Source organism: Xenopus laevis, chromosome 9_10S, assembly GCF_017654675.1.
Source record: "Xenopus laevis strain J_2021 chromosome 9_10S, Xenopus_laevis_v10.1, whole genome shotgun sequence".
NCBI classification, from domain to species: domain Eukaryota; kingdom Metazoa; phylum Chordata; class Amphibia; order Anura; family Pipidae; genus Xenopus; species Xenopus laevis.
Genome location: NC_054388.1, coordinates 100,879,026 through 100,892,594, shown reverse-complemented (window position 1 = coordinate 100,892,594; position 13,569 = coordinate 100,879,026). Strand labels below are relative to the sequence as shown.

Below are 13,569 nucleotides of genomic sequence, written 5' to 3'. Positions count from 1 at the left end.
CTCAACCCAAAAAAAAAACCTGTTGGGAATAACTAAACCACAAGTTTGATCCAGGCCTGCTCCCCCAACATCAGTGCCCAACCTCACTAATGCTCTTGTGGCTGAATGGAAGCAAATCTCAACAACAATGTTCTAACAGTGAAACAGTGAACTAGTGAAAAGCCCTCCCAGAAAATGAAAGGTTATTATTGCAGCAAAGAGAGGCCCACTTTCATATTAATCACCTTGGATCTGGAAGATGTTGGACAGCCACGTGTCCATGCCGTGTATCTGCTTAAAAATAAACGTTCACGTTTACGTGATTACTACAGATGGAGCAAACTTTGTTAGAACATCACCATGGCACAACATTCATTTAAGTAGAAAAAAAGTGTGATCATGATTTGGTGGGACATGGTTCCTAGATATTATTTGCTCCATTTGCAAGAATGAAGGGAAAGAGTGGAAAACAAGCAGAAACAATATAGTCCTGAGTCTGTGCACATCCAGTATGGTTGCCCAATGTGTGCCTAGTGCTTGGTAAGGAGCTCAGCAACAGCTGGTGAGCCTCAGATAGGAGCCTCTGACAAGCTACCCACAGCCTCTCTTTGATCATCTGTCTCATCGGTCTCATATACAGTACTAGTAATAAATGATTTACTACCTTGGATCCCTTTGCTGCCCCACTCCCCTGTGCCTCCATAGAGCATTTTAAACATCCAAATTGTTTGCCTCCAGAAAACCACTTGAATTAGATGTTGATTTTTGAAGCTATTAAAAGCACCCCCAAATAAAAGGCAGTGTTATTTTAAGTTAATAAGCCTTGCGTGCGGTAATGTTTTTCCTTTGAAGGTTAGGTTTTAATCAGCTATCAGGAAGCCAGTGCTCTGCGTGAGTCATTGTTGGATGTTTAGTGAAACAGTAGGACTCAACATGAGTATCTGAGACCCAAACTCCATCATACATTAGACCAGGGATCCCCAACCAGTAGCTCGTGAGCAACATGTTGCTCTCCAACCCCTTGTATGTTGCTCCCAGTGGCCTCAAAGCAGGTGCTTATTTTTTAATTCAAGGCTTCGGGATAAGTTTTGGTTGTATAAAAACCAGGCGTACTGCCAAACAGAGCCTCAATGTAGGTTGACAATCCTCATAGGGGCTACTAAATGCCCAATCGCAGCACTTCTTTGGCACCCCAAGAACATTTTTCTTGCTAGTGTTGCTCCCCAACCCCTTTTACATCTGAATGTTGCTCACGGGTTCAAAAGGTTGGGGATCCCTGCATTAGACTAAGCATGAAATGAAGATCAGCTAATCAGCAGCCACACGGATTCTACCATTGTAGCAATGAAATAGGCTTGTCCTCTGGGACTGCTGCCTAATATTTCGGTACATGTATGGGATCTGTTATCCAGAAACCCATTATTAAGAAATTTCCAAATCATGGGAAGTTCATCATCCATAGACTACATTTCCTTTTTCTCTGTATTAATAAAACAGTACCTTGTATTTGATCCCCGCTAACATAAAATGAATCCTTATTGGAGTTTAATTTATGTTTAAATTATTTCAATAGACTTATGGGGGAATGTGATGAAATTCACAAAGAGTAAAACTTTGAGAATAAAAATGTTCCTGTCGCAATGTAATATTCTTTGTTAGGCTTTTATTGCATTGCGAATCTTAATTGCGCATTGCGAACCTTTAACACCTGCTCTGCAGTTTCTTTAAATATTTTGTCGCAAAAAATGGTTTGCGATTGTCAAACGTTCGTCGTTGAAGTCGTCAAAAATTGTGCAAACATGGTCACTAACATTCACAAAAGGGTCTTTGCAAATTTTTTGCACTAGTGAAATATATTATATTCCCCTCCTAAAGGTATATAGATCCAAATTATGGAAAGACTTCTTATCTAGAAAATAGAGTTGCCACCTGTCCGGGTGTCACTGAGATAGCCTGACATTTGGAAGGGCTGCCCGGGTGAAACTTTCCTATCCGAATTTCCAAATTAGGAAATCCAGACAGGACATTTAAAATAATGTCATGGAGATCAGCCAGTCGCTGATCGCCACATCATCAGTCCTGCCCCTGATGTCATCAGTCCCACACCTGACATCACCGGTCCTACCTCCACCTCTGATGTCATCCGTCCCACCACCCGTTTTGCGGCCCCAGAAAAGGTGGCGACCCTACTAAAAAAAAACAAGTCTCAAGCATTCTGGATAACAGGTAAAATACTTGTATTTTTCCAGCAGAATTGCCCCAAGCTGTAGAAAGCAGTCAGGAACCACAGTTTACATTTATAGCTGACCCAACAAACACCAACTGACACGTCTTTCCTTATCCATTAAGAACCATCCTTAGTCCCATCTTGTCCTGTAAAATCCAGTTCCAAAACAAGACATATGTGCATCAGTATTGATAGGTATGCTGCTTAGTAGACAAGACAGATGGGAAACTGATTTGACAGATTTAGCTCAGATTCAAGGTTCAGAAACATGCGCTATTAGGGGTTATTGTGATTAAGCCAGTAGGTTGTGGCACTGTTACAAACACAAAGAGCACAGATACACGGCATTATAGATGGACAGATAAAGGGCAGTATACTGCATGCACACAATACAGAGCCAGGGGTGCAGCACTGACACAATGCGATATCTGCATGCACAGCACAGATAAACAAACTTGTCTGTGCACACAGTACTGATGTTATCAAAAAGTTTGAATACATTTCTGTGGCTTTTATGTGTTATTACAGTTTTGCTAATGAAGCTAAATTGCCATTTAAGCTGCAATTCACAGTTTCCCCAATAGACCTGTTTATCTTAAATTGTTACAATTGTTTCTTTGCTTATCTTAAATTGTAACAAATGTAGTGCACCTGCCACTTATTCTGGACTCTCTGCCAAAAGCCAATTAAGTTTTAGAAACATTGTATGTTTTTCTGGCTGTTCAGTGCAGGAGATCAGAGAAAGTCGGACATATCAGTAACAATCCGGGACTGTGGGTTGAGCTGTCAAAATCGGGACTGTCCCGAGAAAAATGGGACAGTCCTGGCCGAATAACAGATTCTCGGATTCAGTACATCCATAATCATCTAAAAACAACATATGCAAGCACATTATATCCAGGGAAAGTATGTGCACACACCATAGATGCCATATGGATACAGCAGGCTAAGCATGCGCATGTCATATAGAAAAAGGAATGTCTCTATACAACATAGATAGATGGTATGAATACACAGCACAAATACAGGAATTATCTGCACACAAAGCACATGCAGCACAGATGGCAGGCATGGTCTAATACACAAGATCAGGACAGGACAATGTGTTAGAACATAAGACTGCAGTATATGCATGTACATCTCAGGGGAATATGCTGTAGGAATGCCAGTGACCTACATTAGCAGGGAAACTTCGGAAAGCGAATCGCTCCGAGTGCCATCCCGCTGGCGATCTCGATTCTAGCCTGCGGGAGGCAGTTTGGGGAGATTAGTCGCCCTGAAGAAGAAGCAATTTATCGCTTGGCGACTAAATCTCACCGAATATTCATGTCTTCCAACAAAGTATATATATATATATATATATATATATATATATATATATATATATATATATATATAGTGAATAAAGTACCCCCTCTTGTAAAATATAAGGATATTATAAGTTACCGAGGAGTTTCATGACCATATAAAAACACGAGGCCGAAGGCCGAGTGTTTTTATAAAGGTCATGGAACTCCGAGGTAACTTATAATATCCTCATATTTTGCAACTGGGGGTACTTTATTAATTATAATACACAAATTTTAATGAGTCATGTGACAGAAATGACATCAGAACTCACCGTTTATAACTGATGACATCAGAACTCACCGTTTATAAGGATATAATTTACAAGATATTCATGGCTTTTGTGTATTATATATATATATATATATATATATATATATATATATATACAGCTACACAAACACCTGCATGTACTGATACAGAGTAATATCTATACACACACAGCTGCACCCACAGCACATATACAGGGTTATTCTGCACACACGCAGCGCAGATGCCTCGCAGTGTCTGCCTATATTCATAGCAACTGCAATAAACAATATTTCCACCCTTACTGGTAGAAGACAATATTTGCACACAACACACAGGTGTCCAGATACATTGAATATCACCAGAAGGAGTATACTGACGGCACTTCTCATAAATAGGCAAACCCTGCACAAACATAGGACTCATAAAATGCAAAATACCCATACAGTGTTAACATCTTTATATGAAAACTCTTCTATGATTATACAATACACAATAGATTTTGTGCAACAGAATAGGCACAGGCATAATGTCTAATACAGTGTTGCTTGACCTTTTTCAGGATCCTGACCTCAGGTGAGAATTTATTAATTATATTAATAATGTATTTAGTGTATATAAATCAATTAATTGTATATAATACTCAGCATACTTTTTCTTTAGAATATATACATATATTTATATATATTTAGCTGTAAAAAAAAAAAATATAAATGTTAAGAACCCCTGGTCTAACATATGCACTTTCCAATGGGTATATGCTTAAAGGTTTTTCCTTATTGTTGTAGTTCCTATTGAGCAATCATACTGAGAATTACAATGGCATCGTTTCAATGAAAACATAAATATAATTTATTCCTATACACAAAAATGCAATGTATACTCACACAATAGGATCTAATGAGAGTTTACGTCTATTCAGTGGCACAGCCTGCAGTCAAGCAATCCTCCTATGTCTCCCATTCACCTATAGCCACACCTCACCGAACACCTAGCAACAGGGAGGGCCCAACACCTGCACAGATAGAGCGCAGAATCCATGCCTCCCCGTGGGCAGTTCTGCTGTGACAGCTGGAGAAACCTCCACGGACTCAGGTTACACCTGAACAACAGACTGAGATGAGCTCACACAGGACTTAATTACAGAACCCTCCTTATTTGTATGAAAAATACATACCTGATTAGTTCAGGGCCCAGTTATGCTTTTCTTTGTCTACAATCAAGATGATACCTTAATAATGTTGATTTATTATTTATATATGCAAGTGATGCACCATACAGGCTGGTGTGAAGGATAGCGGATAGAGCAGTTATGTCCAGCTCTTAATAAACTACATTTCCCAGAATGCTTCAATGGATTATGGCTGTAGAGAGATGTTGGGAAATGTAGTTCATTAATAGCTGGAGTATACTTGGCTGGATAACTCTGAGCTAAATTCTAAAGTATAGCTGGCCAAACACAGAATATGTACGAATATGTTACCAATTTTATAGACCTTTGGCTAATTTAGTGACCAAACTGGCAGCCAAATTGACCGCAAGTTCAGTTCTGGGGGGCAGGACAGTTCTAATAGGTTGAGAGTCAGCTATCTAGTTTGATGGGGAGTCAATAAGTAGTAAAATGTGTAATCAGAAAAGGAACCCCCATTTTCCTTCTCAAGAGAAGGGCTCAAGGTAGCTCCCCCTATTTGCCTGCTAAAGATGGCTCTTCCTGGAGGTTAGCTACTGGCCGACTTCAGGAGGCTGCTGGCTGAGTTCAGTAGCTGCACTTCTAAAGGCCCCCATACATGGGCCAATAAAAGTTGGCGAGAGACCTAGTCGGCAGCTTATTGGCCCGTGTGTGGGGCCATCCGACGGGCTTCCCCAATCGATATCCGGCCGAAAGTTGGGCAGATCTCCTTTGGGCAGGTTAAAAAATCCAGTTGGATCACGGCCGCATCTGTGCATCTATGCGGTCCCGCGATCTGACCACCTGGGTCAAATCCATTATGATCCGATCATTGGCCCTAGAGCCCACAATCGGATCAGCCCAATATCTCCCACTTCAATGTGTGAACAATGTCGCCAAACGAGTGGATCTCTACGTCTATGGCCACCTTTATCCAGCTGAGCCCTGATCATATAAGAAGTTAGTTGAGGGCGATGTACAGTATGGGTAGGTAGCTGCCCAACAGAAAACCTTATATAGTCACATCGTTTGTGCTTTATATACAAGCAATAAAAAGCCAGCCGGTGAGTCCCCAGCTGCTTCTGAACTATAACTCCCATCATCCTCCTTTCCAAGGTAGGAACTATATTGCATGGCCTGAAGGACGATAGATTTGCTACTCCTGTTGCACAATGTCCAAGCTATGGTTACAAAGGGAGGTGTGCCTGCTCAGATACAAAAATCTACTTTGAGACACAGATATAGAGCAGTTTGTTAAAGGCTAAAAAAAGATTAGCACAAGTCAGTTCTCCTCCAAGTCTGCTGATCAGCTGGTTTCTGCTACATTGTTTCAGGAGTCAGAAGCAGTGGTACAGGTAGGATATTTACTTCCAGTAAAACACCAGCTAAGGCCAGGGTACATTGTGTGTAGGCACCATCTTAAGTTATTTTGCCTGGTCATTTGATTTCAGGAAGAGCCAGCACTTCACAATGGAACTGCTTTCAGATAAGCTATTGTTTCTCCTACTCAATGTAACTGGAGGAGTCACAATCAGATTTTTTCCATTGTATACTGTTCTCATATCTACCACTAGGTAGGGCATGCAGGTGTCATGGAGCTGTTATCTTGTTACCGTCCCATTGTTCTGTTCTGCTGGGGGGGGGAGAAGGGAAGGGAGTGATATTACACCAACTTGCAGTGCAGCAGTAAAGAGTGAAAAGTAAGTGAGAGCAAAAAGTTTATCAGAGCACAAATCACATGACTGAAGGCACCTGGGAAACCAACAATATATCTAACCCCATGTCAGATTTGAAAATTCTTTAAAAACCTGTTTGCTCTTTGGAGTAAAATGTAGGATTCTGCTGGAGGAGCACTAGTAACTGATGCATTTTGTAAAAAGAACTGTGTTTTCCCATGACAAAATTCCTTTTGCCCTCATTAACTTACCCGACAGCTTATGGCAGATGTTTTCAAATTTACGGAGTTCAAGTTCACCTATGCTGTGTGACATATGTTTAGGCTCTGCTCAACTTCTAACAATGTTACAGAGACTTAAAAATAATATTATATACTTTCACTTATAGTGGAATTCTTTTAAAAGTTCACTCTGTCTACTGGTCAAGCTTTGCCCCCTATCCTCTGCTAGGGCTAAATTTGAAGGCCTCAGGCCTAAGGAGATATATACAGGTTTATATTCCTATGTAAGCTCTGGTACGTTGATTCCACATTGGGCCCAGGGGGTATATTATAATTACAACCAGATGGTGCAGCACGTGCAAATGCAGGTCAGTGCAGGTATATATATAGTGAATAAAGTACCCCCTCTTGTAAAATATAAGGATATTATAAGTTACCGAGGAGTTTCATGACCATATAAAAACACGAGGCCAAAGGCCGACTGTTTTTATACAGGTCATGGAACTCCGAGGTTAACAATCCACATAGGGGCTACCAAATACCCAATCACAGCACTTATTTGGCACCCCAAGAACATTTTTCATGCTTGTGTTCCTCTCCAACTCCTTTTACTTCTGAATGTTGCTCACAGGTTCAAAAGGTTGGGGGTCCCTGGTTTGAGGTAATGGAATAGGGAAAATGCTGTTTAACACACAGCACGTAGCAGCCGTGAGCCACATTTTAAACTTGGACTGGGAAAGCTCTCCAGCTCCCTGCAGTAGATTTGGGTTGCAACTGCAACTGGGAATGGAAAAGAGACATAAATCTATCATGTTTAGTCTGCCTATTGTGGGAGCCCAAATGCACCAGGTGTATTCACACACAGTTGTGCCTCTGGGTTCCAGTTTAAATCTTGTTCTTTTGTCAACGGAGCTGGTGTAAAATATCAACCTTTATTGTATGGAGTTATCCCTGCAATGCTTCTATTGTACACACACTGACAGCATGTTATTTGAGCTAGACAGTGCTGGGAAGGCATTGGGCTTATATGGGAATATACAGAATTTAGAAAAGATAACGTGTTTCTTTACGTAGCATTCGCAAGTCACTTCCTCCTGCCTTTGTCTAGAAATATTTACAATAAATATATATGCACATATACAGGGGCTTCATTTCACTCACTCTGGCCTATACACAACTAGATTTGGAGCTGGGTGGGGTAACAGGGGTTAGAAAAGGTAATGTGGGAAATAATGGGGGGTTGCTGTAGGTGGGATTCGGAAATTACTGTTGGCTGGATTTATGTACTTAAAACATGTAACAATTGTTGAGCGAAATATATGTCCTTTGTACTTTTATTTACATTCATGTGTCCTTCTGATGTAGGGCAAATGCCCCAGGCCCTGTGGGGTAGAATCCTGCATTATGATTAAGAATAATTCTAATAGAGAGGTGTTGTTCTCCTTTGTTCTCTGGTCAGTGACACTGTAGACATGTAATAAATAAATAAATAAATAAATAAATAAAAAATAATATATATATATAGGGGTTATATATATAATTGTGTATATATATATATATATATATATATATATATATATATATATATATATATATATATATATAATTGTGTTGATTCAGTATGTAATTAAGCAGAACAGACTGATTAGGCCCTGGGGTATAGCCCCTCTGCCAGAGACACACACAAAGCTGCACAGTGCTGTCTGTATGTGCTTTCTCCAAACCATTGACAATGCCGCAGAGTAGCTCTATTCATACCCACGGCCCAAGACTGTAGGTGTCATTCACAGCCACCACAGAGCAGTATGTATGTCAGACACACACACAAAACCTGCCTTCAGGACACAGATACACAGCAGTGTTACACAGGGAGTGACGTGGCTGCTAGGCAGAGTTTGTGTGTACAGAGCTGAAATGGTTAAGTAGACACACACACACATAAATCCATAGAATTTCCAGGATACTGTGCTGGAATCTGGGTTGCTAATATTAAGCACTGTAAGGAGCTAAAGTGGTGTTGCTCAGCAAGTCTTTGTGAATTAGTATCTAGGGGAGAATGTTGGCAATGCTCTGCTGCTCACTGAAAGGGGCAAATCATGTAACGCTCTGCAGGGCTCTAGCATGGAGTTAATATCCAGGCAGCAAGGCTTATGCATTGCAATGTGCACATCCCTCTCATGGAGAGGTTAATGGAGTAATGACCTGCATTTGAATGGCTGGAAAGATAGATGTTCTCCAGGCCACTGGCAAAAGAAGGGGGGGAGATATAAATGACCATTCTGCATGTTGGGCCAAGGCAGGGTTTATGGTGTGGATACACTGTGTCAACACATTAAATAATGAGTCTGCTAAACCTAAATAGCCAGTAATTCTTGTATGTTCTGCCGGATGGTAAGTTGACAGCATTTAAAGTATCAATGGCATTGAAGCATCTGGCATGGAAAGTGGAAACAAAGGAGTGAGTCTGTGTGTTGTACCTTACCTGGAATTGGTGGTGATCAGATCCAGGGTAATAAGAGTCCTCAGCCGTCCACTTTCATCCCGTGTGTGCCAGTCCTGCAGGATTCCCAGTGGTTGGATTCCTGTCCCCCCAGTTCAGCACATCAGATGCATTTCACTGCTGCCCTCCTCTCCATAGGCTGGGCCTTCCCACCCTCTGCCCTAACCTGTCTTCCAGCAGCAGCAGCAGAGCCCCTAGTCCTCCCTAGTAATAGCCACCGGCTTTATTGTGCCAGGCAGGCAAGTCTCTAACAGTAGCAGCAGCCTGTGAGATTTACTCTGCCAACCTCCTTCTTTTCTCAATGTCCTTTTGTCTCTTTGCTCCTTCCACCTTATCTCTTCCTTCCTCTCCTCTCACTATCTGTCCTTCCCAGCTCTGCACCTTGCTGTTCCTCCTTTCTTTCTGCCTATAATCTCCTCTGTACACTCTGTCTTCCTCTTCCAATCTGTTCTCTCTCCTGTGCTATCTCCCTCCCTCTAGCTCTCCCCCTCTGTCTGTCCTCTCGTGTGCTTTCTCTAGCTCTCCCTCCCTAAGCCTTTTCTCCTTCTAGCCTCTCTCTCTCTCTCTTGTGCTTTCCCTGTGTCTGTCCTCTCCTGCCTTATGTGTCTCTTTCTCCCCTTTGTCTCTATACAAGTTGTGCTTGGCTCTGTATTCTGTCACCACCTTATCCCCTGACTCTGTGTTCCCTTAACTTCTTCCTGGGTGTCTCTGCTGCTGAGTCCTTTTATCCTCTGCTTTTCCTGCAGATTATCTTTATTTTTGTGGAGTTTTCCTGTTTTTTTTGTATCTATTTGTGATTTATGTTTGTCTTTGTCCCCTCTTGTTTTATCATAATGTGTTGGTGTTATTCCTCAGTGTCTCAGTTAGTGTCTCTCTGTCCTCTCTTGTGCTATACCTGGGTGTCTTTCTGTCTATTCCACTTGAATTTTCCTTATGTATAGCTGTCTGTCTCCTCTTATGGTCTGCTGTGTGCTTCTATCTGTCCCACTTGTGAGATCCCTGTGTATATGTGTCTGTTTTGTGTTCCTCGGTGCAGCTGTATGTAACATGAGTGATACCCCTGTGTATCTCTGTCTGTCACTTCTAGTGCCATCCCTCAGTGTCTCTATCTGTCCCACTATTTGTTATCCCCTTCCCCATGCCTCACTGTCTCTTTCCTATGTAATCCTTATATATAATCCGCATATATTGCTGTGGCTGATCTCTGTCTCCCTCTGCCTGCTTTCCCTTGTGTTGCCCCAACTCTGTTCTCTCTACCTCGCTGATATTCCCTTGTGTGTCTCCCTACCTCCCTGTTAAAATGTGCCTTTATCTGCCTATTTTCTTTCTTTTCATTCTGTCCGTGTTCCCTCTGTGATCCTCTAGGACTCTCGTCCTCCCAATGTGTTTATCCTTTGTCTGTCCCTTTCCATTCTGCTTTCCCTCATCTATTTCCCTCTCACTGTGTATCTGTCCCTGTCCTCTTATGACCCTGTCTATCTTCCGTCTTTCTTTATATCTGCTTCGCTTTATCTTCTCTCCTTTTATTAGATCTTCCTCTGTCAAACCCTACACTATTGCCCCTTGAGCCCAGCACACTTCTCTCTATTAATATGAGCTCCCTAACTGATATTCCTACACCTCTGATTTAATTGGAACAGCATTTGTTCCATTGTATGTCTCAATAAATAATCTGACTGTTGCAGAACTACAACTCACAGTAACTCCTGTATGTTAAATATCACTGCTTTACATAGACACCTCATTCTTCATCTTTTGTTCCCCTTCCTCTGTACCAATTGTAAATACACCTAATAGCCGAATCCTATGCCTCCATATAGATTTGCTCTATATTTTATTATGATCCTTTCCAAATCAGCTTTGCATTCCCCCACACTTCCCCTTGTCATGTTCTGTTTGCAGTCATGTGCTCCACAACAGCTGGGTCCTAGAGGCCGCTCCTCATTTTTTTAAGGTCAGCTGTGCTAAGGAGGAATTTGGGAGTGAGAGCAGGTGCCCAAGCCTCCCTTCAAGGCACTCAGCAACACTAGGATTTCTGCTGAGGACTGGGGCAGTGCATGTATATATTACATTTTGGAACATATCCTAATGTTTCATCTCTAGATGTAGCCATTAATGCACAGTTCTTATGAAATATGCATATTGCGGCTTGATGGTGGCTCCTATGCAGTCCTGCACAATGCTCCTTATGGCTCCTTATAACTCACCTTCACTTACAGTCTGGCTAATTATTCTTCCAATAAACTGCTCTTATAACAAACAGCAATTACGAATATGCATTGTGTCAAACATATTCCCTAGATTGTAAGCTCATGTGAACAGGGCCCTCTGATCCCATTCTTATTCTGCATGGATAGCAATGGGCACAGCCAAACAGTCCAAACATTCAACCATAACAAATATATGTAGGGGAGAAGAGAAATCCTTCCCCTGCTTTTCTGTCTGTGACATCATTCAGCCCAGTAACAGGCTGGAGAGCGACCTGATTGGCTGGAGACCGCAGTGCATCCTGGGAGGAGAGGGTGTGCCAGACTGTGAAGCTGTGTGTGTAGGCCCTGCTGGATCTGTGAGGTCTGCAAGAGTGCAGAAAGAGGCTGTCTGACCCTGCCACGCTGCTAAAGCTTCAGAGGAGGAAAGTGCCATTGGTGAGAGTGATTCTGGAGAAGAGTTATTTGTGATTCCAATGTGATCTGCCTCTGAGAGAAAGCGCTGAGTAAATCCCTTGAAAAGAGGATTTGCCACAGGAAGACAGGCCTTGTGTAATTTTGCCTGCTACGTGGGAAGCTGCTATTTTCCAAGGGAAAAGGTACTCTGTGGAAAGGTAGCGCTACCGGGGGAATAAGAGCTCTGGGGAAAGGGACATTGCATTTTGAACTGTGTGCTTTTTAACCCTTCCAGACAAGTGGGACTGTGATACTATACGAACTGTATTTGAACAGATTGTTAAAACCTTATAGGGATTTAGGTAGTGTCCCTTATATTCCCATACAGGCGTGACTTTTGTATTAGTTACTACTTTACAGTTTATATAAAGTTAAATATTGTTATCTGCAAAGTGTGTGTGTTTATTATTTCCTAGGGGATTCCTCTGAGGTAAGTTCCTCAGTGCTCCCTAGGTGGAGGCACTGCGCTGTGATTCCCAGTTCCCAGTACTTTTCGACTTGCAAAAGGGACTCAGGGCCCCTGAATTGCCAAGGAAGCTATTATTTAAAGGGACAGTAACCAAATTAGCGTTACATTTTGGAGGCACTGCTGAGATGTCGACTGGGAAGCTGGGGATGTTTGATGAAAATATGTCTGCTTTTGAAACTCCACAAAGTGTTCGCCAATGGTGCACTGCATTGGGACTTAACCCCCGAAAGGTTGCCGCTGTTGGGCCCATGGTGCCCAGAGTGAAGGAAGAATTTATTTATCAAGTTCTGGATGGGGAACAGATTTTTTACCGCCCAAGGGTGGCTGCGTCACGGCGGGATTCTGCCGGGGTCCTGTTGAATGTTCTTATAGACAGCCCCAGAGAGATAGATCGAGACCGTGTTCCCCCTGATATTGATGCTGAAAGTGAAGGGCCCTGGAAGATTGTTCTGCCTGATATGTCTGATGACGCAGATGAGTTAACTTCCCAGGGTGATGCCCTTACTACCCAGTATGCAGTGAAGGCACCGGAGAGTGTGCAGCTGAACAAGACGTTGTTTGATTCGCCAGCTGAAAAGAGTCACATAAAGAGATGTCCATCCTGTGAGAGCGTGGTCTCCAAGGGGAGTCGCCATAGTTCTGGTGGCCGGCTGGATACTCCAGAGATTGTGAGCGCGCTGGGACAACTTACTGACCAACTGACACAGCTAGCCTGGAATGGTAATTTTAAGAGACTTAAAGTGTTTTCAGGTACCAATCCTGTACCCTCAGGTGAAGAGTCCTTTGAGAGTTGGAGAGACTCCACTGTTGTGTCCGTGAGAGATTGGACTGGGCCCGAGACTACTATGAGAAGGAAGATCCTTGAGAGTCTTCGCAGCCCTGCCGTGGATGTTGTTAAGTCCTATATGGTTGGTCACCCCGATGCTACTTCGGGTGATCTGATTGAAGTCCTGGAGGTGATGTTTGGCCCTGTAGAGAGTGCTACAGAGATGCTCTACCGCTTCCACTCTACTGTCCAGAAAGAGAAGGAAGATTTGTCTGCTTATCTTGTGCGGCTAGAACAAGGCCTG

At 42.4% G+C, this 13,569-nt stretch overlaps 1 protein-coding gene across 3 annotated transcripts in view; it reads right to left on the bottom strand.

The window, feature by feature from the left end:
• Window positions 1-13,569, bottom strand: part of sbk1.S (SH3 domain binding kinase 1 S homeolog) — a 92,140-nt gene that overhangs the window by 20,501 nt on the left and 58,070 nt on the right. The window contains exon 1 of one of the 3 annotated variants that reach the window (XM_018239246.2): window positions 9,350-9,856. The exons of the other annotated variants lie outside the window; for them this stretch is intronic. The gene's annotated coding sequence lies outside the window, so the exon portion shown is untranslated. Of the gene's footprint in view, window positions 1-9,349; window positions 9,857-13,569 lie in introns of those variants that run through there. 3 annotated transcript variants of the gene reach the window in all.